This window comes from Zootoca vivipara, chromosome 10 (assembly GCF_963506605.1).
Source record: "Zootoca vivipara chromosome 10, rZooViv1.1, whole genome shotgun sequence".
Classification (NCBI taxonomy): domain Eukaryota; kingdom Metazoa; phylum Chordata; class Lepidosauria; order Squamata; family Lacertidae; genus Zootoca; species Zootoca vivipara.
Window position 1 is genome coordinate 35,893,003 of NC_083285.1, and position 15,906 is coordinate 35,908,908.

Below are 15,906 nucleotides of genomic sequence, written 5' to 3' on the forward strand. Positions count from 1 at the left end.
CTGCAATCCCTACCACTGTGCAGTGGTACCTCTGGTTAAGAACTTAATTTGTTCTGGAGGTCCATTCTTAACCTGAAACTGTTTTTAAGCTGAAGCACCACTTTAGCTAATGGGGCCTCCTGCTGCCGCTGCGCTGCCGAAGCACGATTTCTGTTCTCATCCTGAAGCAAAGTACCTGAGGTACTATTTCTGGGTTAGAGGAGTTTGTAACCCGAAGCATTTGTAACTTGAAGTGTTTGTAACCCGAGGTACCACTGTATTGCTCAGGATCAGACTCTACTTCTTAAAAGACGCCTGAGGAGCATGGAGGGTGGTGCAAAAAACAGGGACAGGCCGCTATGAATGCAGAAATCCTGCATTTGGCCTTTAGTGGTTCAGGCTACATATAGTCAAAAAGGAAGTGCTGCACATTAATAGTAGAATCTTGTTGTCTGGACAGCCCAGGTCCTCCATACACACTGCCCAGACTTGCAACCTGGGGAGGTCACTTCGGTGCTGCTAACACAGAAGTTTGACTTCACCCCTGAAGGTGCACTCCATTGGCTCAGAGACAGATTTGTGTTAAATAGGATTTGTGGAAATCAGAGTATAAGTATCCCAACCAGGCAGGATTCAAAAGTTTTAAGGAATAATATACTTCTGTTGAAGTAATCAGTGATTGCCTCTGCAGAGACCTGGTTTAATAAAACTTTCCATCTCAGTAGTACCAGACTTGGCTAAGTATTTGTAATTAGAGTGGATTATTTGAAAATAATCACTCTTAATGCTTGTGTGCTCTTTTAAGATCCAATACAAACTTAATCTATCAATAGGGAGTAAATTATATAAGCATATCATTAGCATTTTTATGTAAGATTAAGGGATATGGTTTTCTTTCTTTTTTTGAAAGAGAATTTTAAAGCAATTGAATAATTGGTGTAACTAAACTCTTGCATCTTTTACATGGGTTTTTTTTAAAAAAAATTCAGCTAATATTTACTTTCACATGGAAAAAATTGTTACCTATAATGACTCAAATTCTATATTTAGTGTTAAAGTTGTACTTTCCAAAAAGGAGAAATATTCATTTTAGAACCATGAAGGTAATCATAGGGAGATTAGCTAACTACACAATCATGCAATAACAGCATGTTGGCAGGAACAAAGTTTTCCTATCATGGACTGCCAGTGTCCATGACCTGACCATCTAAGCTGGCCATCTCAGATGGATCCTTGATTTATCTGTAGATCCAATGTGTGGATCTTGGAGGTTCAACTTTGAAACTCTGCACTCTTTTGAAAGTAGCTTGGAAACAGAAGACAGGAAACTCATGCACAGAAAAATCATTTTTTCACCGACAAGATTCCCTTTGGCATGTGAAAAGCACTAGTTTACTAGTGTGTTTCTGTTTCCAATGTGATTGGCACGTTCTGTACTGCAAAAGAAAAATGCAGCATGCGTTTGGGGAGAAGAAGGAAATGAAATGCAGCTGAAGGGCATAGCTGACATCTGCATTGCTCATGCAGTTCAGATCAGGTTGCCTTGGCAGAAAGGAGTTAAGAGTAAAGAGCAGGTGAACCTAGCCTTCCATCTTAATCTCCTCCAACTGACTCAAAATAAGTAGTGTTATCTTCAAGCCTGCCATGAAATTAGGAAATAGTTTGACTTACTCTGAGGCAATCCAGACTAAATCGGGCTTGATCTGTCCGCCACATTGCACCATCAGCCTATCCTTTGCCTGTCCCACCTGCTTGCTTTGGGTTGAACGCAGGTAAGTCGCTGAGCACGAAGAACACCTTCTGCAATAGAATGTCCTCCCCCAGAAGATTGAGGGACCCCCCCCCCAGAGAAGATGGCAACTCCCTGTGTCCTTTGCAAAGCCTACTGAAAGAAAAAAGCCATCTACTGATGACTTAAAGTCAATTTTGCATTAGGAAGTCAATTTTCTTATACTGATGAATATGTTTGTTAGCAGCATCTACTTGATGGAATGTGAATTCACATTTTAGCAAGCAAGTCAACAATGGAGGTTAACACTTCTGTTGAGCCTTCCTAAATACATGTCCATATTTCAAAAATTTAGCACTTTATCCTGTATTACCCTTGGTTGATATCTCCTTACACATTCTCATATTTGTACAGCTTATTCAAACATTTCTGATATTTGCTAAGACATATCTCCATACCAGGTTAAAACAGCAATTTGAATCTTTATTTTTTTAAAAAATAAAAAAGTCTTTGGAAATGGGGGGAAATCTACTCTGCTCAACAACTGAGATATGAAATAATAGCATTCACTACATATTATTTTCATCATCTTTTAAATTGCACTTGTGAGCCTCTTCTTTCTATTTCTTCTCTTTTAAATAATCTCTCTTCAACCAATAAGAAACCACCCTTTTCAGAAATGTGTACCTGCAAAATCTTGAACCCTCAAATGTGTTTTGATTATGGAACCTCATTTTACTAACCCATTGTTTTCAAACAAACTTGATTGAATTATTTTAAAACAATGATCAAATATAAAGTGTTGTCTTCCAATACAAAAAGACAAGATGTTAAGTCTTGTATACAGTCATCTACATGGCCTCAAAACAAGCTTGGAAAGTATTTTACATTACAAATTAAGCTCACATCAGAACTGTCCCTTTTTATATATATAGCAAAACAGAGTTAGAACATCATTATCTTTCGATACCAAATGCCAGAAAGACAATTTTGCATTTAAATCATATATGAAGGCACACATATTTTCTTGAATACATTAAAATAGTCACAGACCCCATAGTTAAATAGTACAAAATACTACAGTGGAAAGTATGCACTCTATTCACACCATTTCCTCAAAACTCTTGTTAATAAATAGTTTGCAACTATTTCCCCCTCTTCCTTTTGCTTTAAAGAATATCCTTTGTGGAACATGATGCTTGGCTTTGTAATAATTTTGCAGCAGTAAAAATGAGAGAAGATAGTTTCATCCATCCATTTCCCATATGAATGTGTCTGTGGTTTGTTTTGGAGGGTCATATATTGGCTTATTAAATCAAAACAAGCTTTGCCCTTGGTCCATGCTTGTGTAACTATTTTTTATGAAAGTCTTAAGGGTCTCTGAAGGGACTCGCAGCAAATGATTTATACAGAGGCAAATAACATTGAACTTAAACGTCGAACAGCTGTGCATAAGGACTTTACACAAATGATCTAATTTACACAAGTGTCATAAAAATCAACAAAACAGAGCACCACCCTCCCAAAGTTCAGTTTGAAAAGCAGCACCTTGATCACTATGTATCCTTCTACGAAACTCATCGTGATTAATAAATTTCAGCCTTGATAAAGTGATACAGCAGTGGGTTACACTTGCATCTATCCTTCCCTCCTCCCTCCACAGTTTGCTACAGTAATGCAAGAAGTATTCTATTAACCATAGTTTCCTGTTTCTTCCAAACCAGGAAGCCAACCTGTTAGTTGAAGTTGGTTTAAGGCCCTGGATTGTTCCAAACCTGATGACTATCATTTCCAAGTTTGGACAAAATGGGAAACTATGGTTTCCTGAAGATCAGGCCGAGAAGGGAGGAGGGAATGTCATCACAAGAGTTGTTCATATGATGGCAGAGTAAGCTGAGATATGATCATCCAAGCACAGTAAATGTGTATGAATTTTTAAAAGCAACAGTCTGGTTGCTGTTTAAAGGTAAATAGATTTATGTTTGAAGCTACCCAGAGTGGCTGGGGCAACCCAGTCAGATGGGTGGGGTATAAGTACTAAATTATTATTATTATTATATATTATGACTAGCAACAACAGTGACCAAATACAGGTGGATGACACAGTATAGACTAATTTACCTATGTCCACATCTCCTATTCAACCAAGAACCTACAATGAATGTTCTAGCATTGCATTGGTCTTTCAATGTGCTTTTTGAAATGTCTCGCACTTGACATCTTACTGATTTCAGGCCAATTATGCAATAGATGAGAGATTCGTGATGAATCATCGGTGTATTTCAATATAACCTCCTCCCCATCCAGCCCAATTCACTGTTGCTTAAAAAAAAAGTGTAGGAGAAGTGCTCTTCTGCCAGAACAAAAAATCTGCAATAAGAGTCATTAAGTGTGTAATGTATTCAGCCTCTCACTGTGACTAAGAGGCAATGTGGGAATTGTGAAAGTGAAGAATAGCAAAGGCAATAGTTCAACTTCATTGATTCACTGGGTGTCAGCTGTTAGAGAAATTAGAAATAGGCATCTTCAAGTGGAAATATATGGGGGGGAGAGAGAATAATGATCTGTGTATTTTGTTCATTACATGCCTCTCTCTTTTTTAAACAATAAAACCTCTTCCGAGACTGAATATTGTATTCCAACTTTTACTTTCTTTATTCTTCTCTATAATTTGTTCAACACAAGAATTCTATTTTTTGCACTCATGTTAATATTTCATTTTGCCTTACTTAAGTCCATGCAAGTCATTATCTGACTGTTATTAATTACTACTGGCAGGGATCCAATTTAAGGCATTGAAGTTGGGAAAATTGTTGTTGATGATGTTTATTTTTATTTTATTGTTTTTAAGTACAATACTTCTCTCAGACCAATCCTACGGCAGCTAAAAGTGGTGCTTTGTTTTAATATAGGGTTGCTAGCTGCCTCTGGTTCTCTGTAGAGCATCTTTCTGGGTGTGGAAAATTATATCCTCTGCTCAGGCCTCGGCTAACTACATATCCAACTACCACACAATTGCGCTCATTTCACATGCTAGCAAGGTTATGCTTAAAATTCTACAAGGCAGGCTTAAGCAGTATGTGGACCGAGAACTCCCAGAAGTGCAAGCTGGATTTCGAAGGGGCAGAGGAACCAGAGACCAAATTGCAAACGTGCGCTGGATTATGGAGAAAACTAGGGAGTTCCAGAAAAACGTCTGCTTCTGCTTCATTGGCTACACAAAAGCATTTGACTGTGTCGACCACAGCAAACTATGGCAAGTTCTTAAAGAAATGGGAGTGCCTGATCACCTCATCTGTCTCCTGAGAAATCTGTATGTGGGACAAGAAGCTACAGATAGAACTGGATATGGAATAACTGATTGGTTCAAAATTGGGAAAGCTGTACGACAAGGCTGTATATTGTCTCCCTCCTTATTTAACTTATATACAGAATTCATCATGTGAAAGGCTGGACTGGATGAATCCCAAGCCAGAATTAAGATTGCCGAAAGAAATATCACCAACTTCAAATATGTTGATGACACAACCTTGATGGCAGAAAGTGAGGAGGAATTAAAGAACCTTTTAACGAGGGTGAAAGAGAAGAGCACAAAATATGGTCTGAAGTTCAACATAAAAAAAACTAAGATCATGGCCACTGGTCCCATCACCTCCTGGCAAATAGAAAGGGAAGAATTGGAGGCAGTGAGAGATTTTACTTTCTTGGGTTCCATGATCACTGCAGATGTGACAGCAGTCACGAAATTAAAAGATGCCTGCTTCTTGGGAGAAAAGCAATGACAAACCTAGACAACATCTTAAAAAGTAGAGACATCACCGTGCTGACAAAGGTCCATATAGTTAAAGCTATGGTTTTCCCAGTAGTGATGTATGGAAGTGAGAGCTGGACCATAAAGAAGGCTGATCGCCGAAGAATTGATGCTTTTGAATTATGGTGCTGGAGGAGATTCCTGAGAATACCATGGACTGCAAGAAGATCAAACCTATCCATTCTGAAGGAAATCAGCCCTGAGCACTCACTGGAAGCACAGACCCTGAAGCTGAGGCTCTAATACTTTGGCCACCTCATGAGAAGAGGAGACTCCCTGGAAAAGACCCTGATGTTGGGAAAGATGGAGGGCACAAGGAGAAGGGAACGACAGAGGACGAGATGGCTGGACAGTGTTCTCGAAACTACCAACATGCGGGAGGCAGTGGAAGACAGGAGTGCCTGGCGTGCTCTGGTCCATGGGGTCATGAAGAGTTGGACACGACTAAACAACAGAACTCTCTCTCTCTCTCTCTCTCTCTCTCTCTCTCTCTCTCTCTCTCTCTCTCTCTCTCACACACACACACACACACACACACACACACAGAGAGAGAGAGAGAGAGAGAGAGAGAGAGAGAGAGAGAGAGAGAGAGAGAGAGAGAGAGAGAATCACCATTCCATTTCATTCCAAACTTGTTCCTGAAAAATTTGTACTCAGTATGAACCTGTTTTTACACAACAGTCAACATACAGTATATTGGTTTATTCATCCTGCTGTTCAAACTAGCTTTAACATTTCTGGGTTTGATTCACTTCAGAATTGGGCTTTTGTCTTATTTTACTTAGGTGGATGAGGTTTTTTTTAAAAGCTGTCTATTATGAAAATCTTATAAGCATGGGGATATCTAAAAGGAGTCTGAAGCTTCTTTAAATTCACAGTTTAAGTTTTCAGAACATACTTTAAGATTTGCTTTTTTAAAAAACCTACCATAGACAATTGGACTTTTTTTTTTGCTAAAATACACAGAGAATACTTTATGATTTCTTCCTTAGGCTGGAACTATTTATTTAATCTGTCCATTCAATCATAACAAGATCAGATTGAAAATGTTTAATTTCTTCTTTGAAAAGATTGCCTCCAAGTGGAAGAGATCATTACTACACTCATCTAAGATTCGTGAATTAAATTTAAGGACAAATATTTTTATTTTTGCATTTGATCATTCATTATACACATGTGCACACATAGTGTGCCAGGTAAATGAAAAAATTAGGAGAGAATCTGGAGAGAAGACCATTCATTTGGAACAAATTTATAAGTATTTCTATTATGAAATTAGTCATGGGTCAGCACAATTCAGTATTTGCCTGCTTTCTGCAAGGTTTCATGCAGTTTCACACTGAGGTGTGGTGAAGTAGTTAGTGTCAGATTAGGACTAGGGAGATCTTGGGTTCGAATCCCTGTTCAGCCATGAAGCTTCTTGAGTGACCTTGGATTTGTCCCTGTCTCTCTTAACCTCATCTATGCCATAGGATTGTCAAAATAAAATGGGAATGTGATAAGTACTGTACAAATACACATAACTGCTTGATTCAGGGAGGGTGTCAGAAGAAGTAAGGCACATACAGAAGACGAAATGAAGTTCTATGCTGATTGACAAATTGGCAGTCAACAATTCCTTGGGTCCATATGATATAAAAGTTCTTGAAAGACGTGAAGTGAAATTGCTGACCTCCCAATAAAATGACACAATCTATCATTAAAACCAGTTTCCTTACTGGAAGTCTGAAAGGGGGATGAAATACCCTCTCTGAATTTGCTACACCACTCATGGGCAACAAGCAGGAGACATTTCATTTATCTTTCAGAACGAGAGATTGTTTTAGAACAGTTTGAGGGACACTTACTGCTGGCTGCAAACAATGGCATTTTCTCAGGTCTTTCACTTTTTAAAATGTAGTTTTGTGACCTCCTGCAAGTGAGTGGTGGAGATTAATGCAGCCAGCAGGAGCACCACTCCACACACACACACACACACACACACACACACACACACACACACACACACACACACACATATATATATATATATATATATATATATATATATATATATATATGTATATTTGTACTAGGAGTGGAAGGAGGCTTAGGAACAGCTAGGGGACTGGTCCCCCCAGTATCTGCCGCCTGAGGTCATCATCTCATTTTGCCTAATGGTGGAGCTGGCCCTGAGCACACACCTCCATCCTATAACCCAGGCATCCCCAAACTTCGGCCCTCCAGATGTTTTGGACTACAATTCCCATCTTCCCTGACCACTGGTCCTGTTAGCTAGGGATCATGGGAGTTGTAGGCCAAAACATCTGGACTACATTTGGACTACAATTCCCATCTTCCCTGACCACTGGTCCTGTTAGCTAGGGATCATGGGAGTTGTAGGCCAAAACATCTGGAGGGCCGCAGTTTGGGGATGCCTGCTATAACCCTTCCAACTTCCCCAAAGATTCACCAATAGTTTAAGGGTCCAAAGCTGCCCAGGAGCTAAAAATGGCAAATTATACCCAATGTAAGCATGAAGTTATGGCACAAACCCCCAGCCACATATACGATGATGGGCCTGATCTGGTGGTGGCTAATCAGGAAGTGGAGTTTGGACTTTTGATTGGTATTTCACTGAAAATCCCAGTAAGGATATTATAAACCTTTAAAAGGGGCTGGAAATGGGCAACTGACAAGAAAAAGCTAAAGCCTCTGGGCTAAGGAGGAGCCATGATTGAAGCTTATTTAAAAGAGAAATTGTGTTGAGAGATTTCCTCTCTCTCCCTCTTTCATAAGAGCTCAGGGTCATTCAATTAAAATGATTGTCAGTCAATTCAGGACAGAGAAAAGACATTGCTTCTTCACACAATGTATGATTAGCATACAGAATTTGTTACCACCCCATTTGTAGCAATTGCTCCTGGCATAGATGGCTCGGAAAGAGGATTACAGCCAAAAGTGCCATGCAAACTGGAGGAATATTTCAAAATTTACCAAACACCTTTCTAATCATTACTGTATCAAGACTATTACTGGTCCTTTCAAAATGGTCAAGTTATCATACTCTGCCCTCTTTGAAAAAATAGGGGGATCTGATATGGAGCAGTGGTGAGGCTATTTTTTATTTTAACAATGGTAAGACCTGCCCATTCCACCCAATTATTTAAATTCCCCTCCTGAAGCTATTCTTCCCACTTTTGCAGGGGTCCTATGAAAGTAATGGTGCTGGGAACATTCAGCACATCTCACAGACATTTTAATCCCCTGAAAAATGTACCCCACAGAACATATCGTTTCAGCTCAATGCCAAGTCAGATTCTCATCCTAAGCACTCCCCTGAATGTCTTTTCCATTGTAATGGTAGACACCTGAACTAGAGCTTTTGAATGCAATCAATAAGACTGCTTTAGAGTAAGCACCCTGAGGATTGCCATAATCCTTTCTCTATAATGAAAAACAGGAAATAGGAATCGATTTTCTATTTGTGGAAGCATTACTGAATACAAAAGATATCACTCTTCTACACTGATCTATTCTCTTTTCTTTCTTTTTTTACAATTTATTGGCCTCACAGGTTCCAGAATTAAACTCTCCAACCCAACCATGAAATAAATATTTAGTGATCAGTCTGACAGGGGACAGAATGAGACAGAACGAGCACACTGAATTTATGGATTCGGCCTGGATTGATGGGGTTTGTACAGTAAGAAGTTGGAATACATTTGACGTATTTTATTATCAATAGTAGTAGACATCTTGCTTCTTTCCTTTGGGGAGAACAACCCTGTCATCTCTCATATGGACCCAGAGAAGTTGAATCACACAATTGCCACTACAGGCCAGGTGGAACCTAGTGATCTAGCAGTGGGATGTTTGCCACCCCTTTGGCAAGACACCAAGACAGCCCAGGAGTGAAGGTTGCTCACTGGCTATGCAGAGGCTCTGTCCAAAGCAAGGGTGCAATGCAGGCAGGGACCTAGTGAGTCCACAGAGATCATATTGAGAACCTTGACTTCCAAGGTAAGGTGGAGAAACCAGCTGGTACCATGCATTCAGGCCTCCAATATCCTGTGACTCCTGGATGAAGGTTAAAGATGAAGGTTAAACCAGTCCAACTGGCTACTTTCTTGACCTTCCTGATCAAGGCCCATTAGGATCCTTGCTGATACCCACCCAGCCTGTGTGTGTGCTCTAACCCTAACCCCCTATGCGCTAACCCTAACCCCCTATGCGCTTACTGTGGTATAGGGACTAAGACGCAGGCACTCACCTGTACTGGATACCACATTTACAAGTTGGAATGAGGGCTGGATTTGTATGGGAGACATTGGATTTGTCTCCCATGTGAACCTTCATGCACATGAAGACCTTCCTCAGATGTTTGACCTACCCATTTAATGTGAAATACAGTGAGTGGCAACGTGGACCAGGGCCTTCTTGGTAGTGGCACCAACATTTTGGAACTTGTCACTGAGGGCAGGTTTAAAAGAGGCAATCTTATACATTGGGAGAGACCAACTGAACACTTCTACAACATGTGAAGCTTTCTCAAAATCAAACTCAATAGCCCCAATTTAATTAAATTTGGCTACACTTAACTCCCACTTCATGTTCAATGAGACTTTTGAATAATTAACTTTCGTTAGGGCCAGTTTATATTCATCAGGATTTAAGCTTAAGTGATTTCCTGAATCAATTTTGACTTTGAGGACACAGAGTTTTAAGAATAGTATCTTTACCTTTTGCATATCTCTGCAAGCATGTGAACGATACCAGATAAAGACGGAACAGAGCTGAGAGAGCAGAATATACGTTTATTTAAGAATCTGGAGATCAAGATCTATTCTGAACTATTGAGGCATAGTCCAGTCATTGTATTTTTATGGCTCACAGGAAATACTCAGGTGAGATTCCAGACCTATATCTTCATATATTTGGCTTTTCTGACTACTCTCATCTTCTCCAACTTCCTCATCTCCCATGAAAATATTTATCTGTGGGCTCATCGCCGAAATGGTGGCCATGCAACTGGCACTTGGAAATACCATGTCACAATCATACTCTCCTGTGGATTGCTGTTGTTCTGATTTTTCTTCTTTTCTTCTGTCTGCAGCAGCTGCTTTTTCCGCTGCTGCCCTTTTCTCCTCCTGGCGCATGTCTTGGTACACCTGATGCATGATAAACTGTGTTGTGTTCCTGGGGGCACGCATTCCTGGTGCCCTCCACCCACACAGATTCATGGGGCGCAGTCTCCCCTTTACAGCTGCATGCATAAATGCTAACAAACGCCGGCTCTTCCGCTTCCGACCACGGCGGTGACTTCTCCCGATCCTACAACATCTGGATTTCCACTGGTGACCTGCACACCAATGCTTTGCTTCCTCCTTCTTATGTGATCTTTTCTTCTTCCAATAGCCTCCCCTTTTCTTCCATGGTCTACCATTCCCAGAGAACGTACTGTTCTTCCGTTCAGAAAAGTGACAAGCTTTGGGCTTCTGCACTTTGGTATCATGATGGCTACTGTGAGACACTCCTGGATCACTTCTTTCACCATTTTGGTCCCTTCTTCCCATGTTGGGCCATTGTTTGGTATATCCTAGTTGCAGAGACAGCTGCTGATAACACCGCCGTCCCTGTCTCCACATTTCAGGAGATAATTGGGAAGTCTCTTCCAAAAAAATACCTTTCCAACTTTTGTTTTTTCCTCCCCAGGAGTTTCTCCTTCCACAGCAGCCACTGCTTGTGCTGTTAGTTCTGTGTTGTGTGGTTTGTGCCTTCTGCCCTTAACCAGCTGGGCACACACTCCTGATTTTCCAGTACTTTTTTTTCCTGGTCGTTTTCTGTTGCTCCCTCTTTCTTTGTGGCTTTGGTGCCACTGCTCGTAATACAATGAGACCCCGGTGTGAGATGCTGCTTTGACCCAGATTCAGTGGGCCATAGGTGTCATACCACTAGGGGTGGTAACTTCCTTTCCTCTTGGGAGCCTTGTATAGATTGAATAAAGCATCGTCATCACCCTAGGCAACAGGGAACCAATCATAAAGCAATGGGTGGGGCTGTAACTGGAGATTCCGCCAGCTTTTAACAGGGTGGGGCTGTGATAGGTGTTCTTTTGAGAGCAGCTCTGTAGAATCAAAGACTCTTGTCTTCTTTGGGCTCCAGGGCAACTGACTCCACACAACTGTCATGGTAGCCATGTTGGCGTGCATCTTTTAGCCAGACATAGCTTAAGGCAAATAATATTTTCAGATACCCCAATCCAGTGTAACAGTAATCAATAAAGACTGACCTATGCCATATGACATCTTTATGACTTTAACGTAAGCTGTTACCAAAGATTAAGTAATGAATCAGTTCTAGTTTTCAAAACAGAAGGCTAAAAAACAAGTCCATCTCATGATTTCCCTGTCCAAATTACACAGGGATGATGTGAATAAACTGCCCATGACCCCATATTTAATTTTCTATGTCTGCCATATATCAGATTTTGGGACAGTTCCTACAAATGAAGCTTGGGTAACAGGCAACATGTTTCTATTTACCCAAACTACTGATACAGTAACACTTAACATTCTGTTTTGTGCAGAATGTCTGGGCCCACAAACTGCTAAATATCTTAATGCTCGTATGGATTTTATAGCTGGAAACTCTGTTTCTTATAAATTTATGTATTTGGTTATAGTTAAATTTTAACTTTTAGTTGATAGAGCACGCCCTACAGTATATGCCTTTCTCCCAGTTTATCAAAATGTTGAAGGCAGAAGAAGCTAATACCCAAAAGATTGCTACTCAGCTACAAGTAGATCTGCTCCAGCTGGTTTTTCATCGTCTTTACTACAAATGTGCTTTGAACTATGCATGGAGAAAGGCTTCAGGGCAGTTTGTAGCAGAGACCTAGCAGGCAGTATAAGGGCCCCTGGGCCCCTCCTGTTCCTCCCTTCCAGTTATTGTTGTGGTGGTGGTGGTGGTTTGTTGTTATTTTTAAGAAAGCTGGTTGGGATTCAATTTCAAATGTCTGTGTGTAATGTGTAGTTCGGTCTGGAGCAGAATATCAAACATTTTCCTTGCTCAGTTATTGTGCAGCATTCCAACTTGGATACAAGCATTTAATAGCGAAGTTGAACAAATTCAAGTGACTTTTCTTCGTAAGATCCATGGTGCCCCTAAATGCATAAGTTGCTTAACCCTATGTGTTAAAACCGGTCATCAACTGATGGAAACCAATGCATGGCTCACTGCAATCAAGGCATGGCTGAAAGTCCACTTTAGAACAACATCTAACTCCTTCTTAACCTCTGTGCTTGAAGACCTGGATGGTATAGAGCAATTCAAGATAAAATCCGTAGTTTGGGCATTGCTCTCGAGAGCCTTGAAGCATGTGACGAAAATTACATATCCCAAATATTCAAGCAGCGGCTCTACGACTATGAAACACAGTGCTTGTTTCCTCATACTCTGAGATCCTATTCGCCAGAGGCCTTAGGTATTACAACATCATATGCATAGCTGCCAAGTTTTCCCTTTTCTCGCGAGGAAGCCTATTCGGCATAAGGGAAAATCCCTTAAAAAAAGGGATAACTTGGCAGCTATGCATATGGAACCTGGGCCCAAATATCTAAAGGATCTACTACAGACATACCTCTGGTTACGTTCGCTGTGGGTTGCGTACACCACGGGATACGAACGCGCCGAACCTGGAAGTACTGGAACAGGTTACTTCCGGGTTCAGCGATTCGTGTATGTGCAGAAGTGCCGAATGACGTCACACGCATGCGCAGAAGCGCTGAATCATGCGACAAGCATACGCAGATTCGGCGCTTCAGGTTGCGCACTGCTCAGGTTGCGAACGGGGCTCCGGAACGGATCCTGTTTGCATCCAGAGGTGCCACTGTACTTCCTTCCCATTGAAGAGCCTTTATGCGCGAGATTAAATGCCTTCCCCTCTGCAATGACCAAAGGTAGATTCTCACATACCCCATATCAAGCCCGTTTGTGTGCCTGCAACCAAGAAGTACTTGATTCAATGGACCACATTCTCTTAGATTGCTCTCTACACAGTAGACCTCGGCAACTGATGCTGAGCAAAATGTTGGACCTCCGGCCTATAACTCCGAGAAGAAGTCAAATGAGGTTTCTCCTGGCAGATCGGGACAAAGATATCACTGCTTTAGTAGCTTCCTTTTTAGCCACAATTTTACCTGAAAGGGTTCCCAACGAACCATCCTTTCGGGTAACAGACAGGGCGAAGCAGAATATCTAAGTGCACACGACCTTTATGACCCTCGACAGCTTCAACCTTGTCCTTTTAATTATCCCAGTGACCTGAAATGTTTTAGATTGTGTTGCCAATAAAGGTCTCTGATTTGATTTGAAAAACAATTTAATGGGATCCAAAGTTGCCACAATATGATCAGAAACACTTCTGTTCATCCCAGGTTCTTTCCCCCTGACTCCCCCATAGCTCTGCAGCCCCTTGTGCCTTGTACACCATCCCATGGCTTTCTAACGTGTTTCCCAATCCTCAGGATTAGCTTCCAGGGGGGATGGAGGGGCTGCAGTGCGATGGGGTGTATGTGTTGAAAAGCCCCATCATAAGCAGAATGTTTGCTCATGGAGCTCAGGATTCAAGTTTTTGTGTTTATGGTAACCAAGCCTATCAATAGTCTACTGATCTGTATGCAATAAAGTAACTAGGGTTTAATCTAGGGCTCAGCTAATGGGGCTAAACCTGCTCCTCCAGTCATGGTGGAGAGGGTTATCAATGGATACTTCCCTCGATAGTTATGTTCTGCCTCCACAGTCAGAGGCAGATATGCTTCTGAATACCAATTATTTGGAAACCACCATATGGGAGAGTGCAGCAATGCTCTAATTCTGCATGCAGGCTTTCCACAGGCATCACGTCAGCCACCATGAGATCAAGATGCCATTGGCATAGACGGGCCATTGGTCTGATCCAGAAGGCTTTTCATAGACATCTGCAGGCAGCCCTGTTCAGGGAAGATTTTAATGGTTGGTGTTTTATTGTGGTTTTAATACTTTGTTGGGAGCCTCCAAGAGTGACTGGGGCAACCTAGTCAGATGGGAAGCATATAAATATTATTATTAGTTATTAATTTCGCTATGTCATCAAGGCCAGGTGGCAAATTTCACCCCATAAACATTTGAATGCTGCACCCTTTTGCTTTCTCAGATAAAAGGCTGCTATTCACTCCTATGAGGGGAAAAAAGCAAAACACTGCATTCTATTGCACTGCTTGGAAAGAAACCAAAGTACCATTCCAAACTACGCCGAAAGTTCAGCTTCAGAAACTTGGCCATTAAATAAAACATAGACTCTGCTTCTAATATGTTCCTTCATTGATTCTTATCAGTGTGACTGAGAAGAACGACCATTTGAAAAGATAATGAATTATCTCCTTTCATTCTCTATCAGTACAGGAGCTGTCACATATTCAGACACAGGCTTAATTTCCACCTTGCTTTGCTTTATTCTCCAGACACTTTAGGGAAGCTAAAAAGCATGGGAGTTCTGTAATCCTGATACATAGAAAACTTCAGCCAGAATTACTAGATAACTTATCAAGTCCGTTGTTAAAGAGCACCCAACTTTAAATACACACACAAAATACAAATATGAGGATTTGACAAGCTTTATTTATAATATCTCAACACATGATGGCAGTAGTACTCTTTAAAATGGTGATACCAATGCAAGTAAATTATCAACAGTCTAAGAACCTGATATTATTTGCATAGTTTTTTTAAAAAACAGAGGTTGGCTAAATTTCCGAGTTTTGCCGACTTACTTGCTAGTAAAAAAAGATCAACAGTTGTTGACAGAAACCACATGGATAGGAAAAGGAGAGGTCTAAAGATAGATGCATGTGTCTCCTATCATTTCTACTGTACATATGCGTGCAAGTGTGACTTTGACTTTAACCTGCACCATGTATTAAGAAGCACAACTCTTACAGCTGAGGTAATAAACCTTTTGGGGCGAAGGCTGCATTGACTCATGGTCAACCCCCCAGCGACTGCATGCCAAAGTGCAGGTCGCCAAAATGTAAACGAGTGTGGTGTTTTTTTTTCTTTTCTAAAGAAAACTGTGAGGGTTCCCATGCTTTTTATAGTTGGGTGATTATGGGATCAATCAATTAATATGTATTAACATATACATTAAAGTATTGTTTTAAAATGTACCAGGAATGGCTTAGAGGACCACAAAAAAAAGCATTGGTCATCATGGCATCGAAACAGAGGAGCCAAAGAAGCCGTAAAAAAAAAAGGTACATGGCCAATTGTGGGAGGCAGGTCTTAGTAGACTACAACTCTTGGGAACCAGGTGTAGATTGTGGGCCATGGATTAGACATCCCTGTCTCACAACAAATAGATAGCAACACT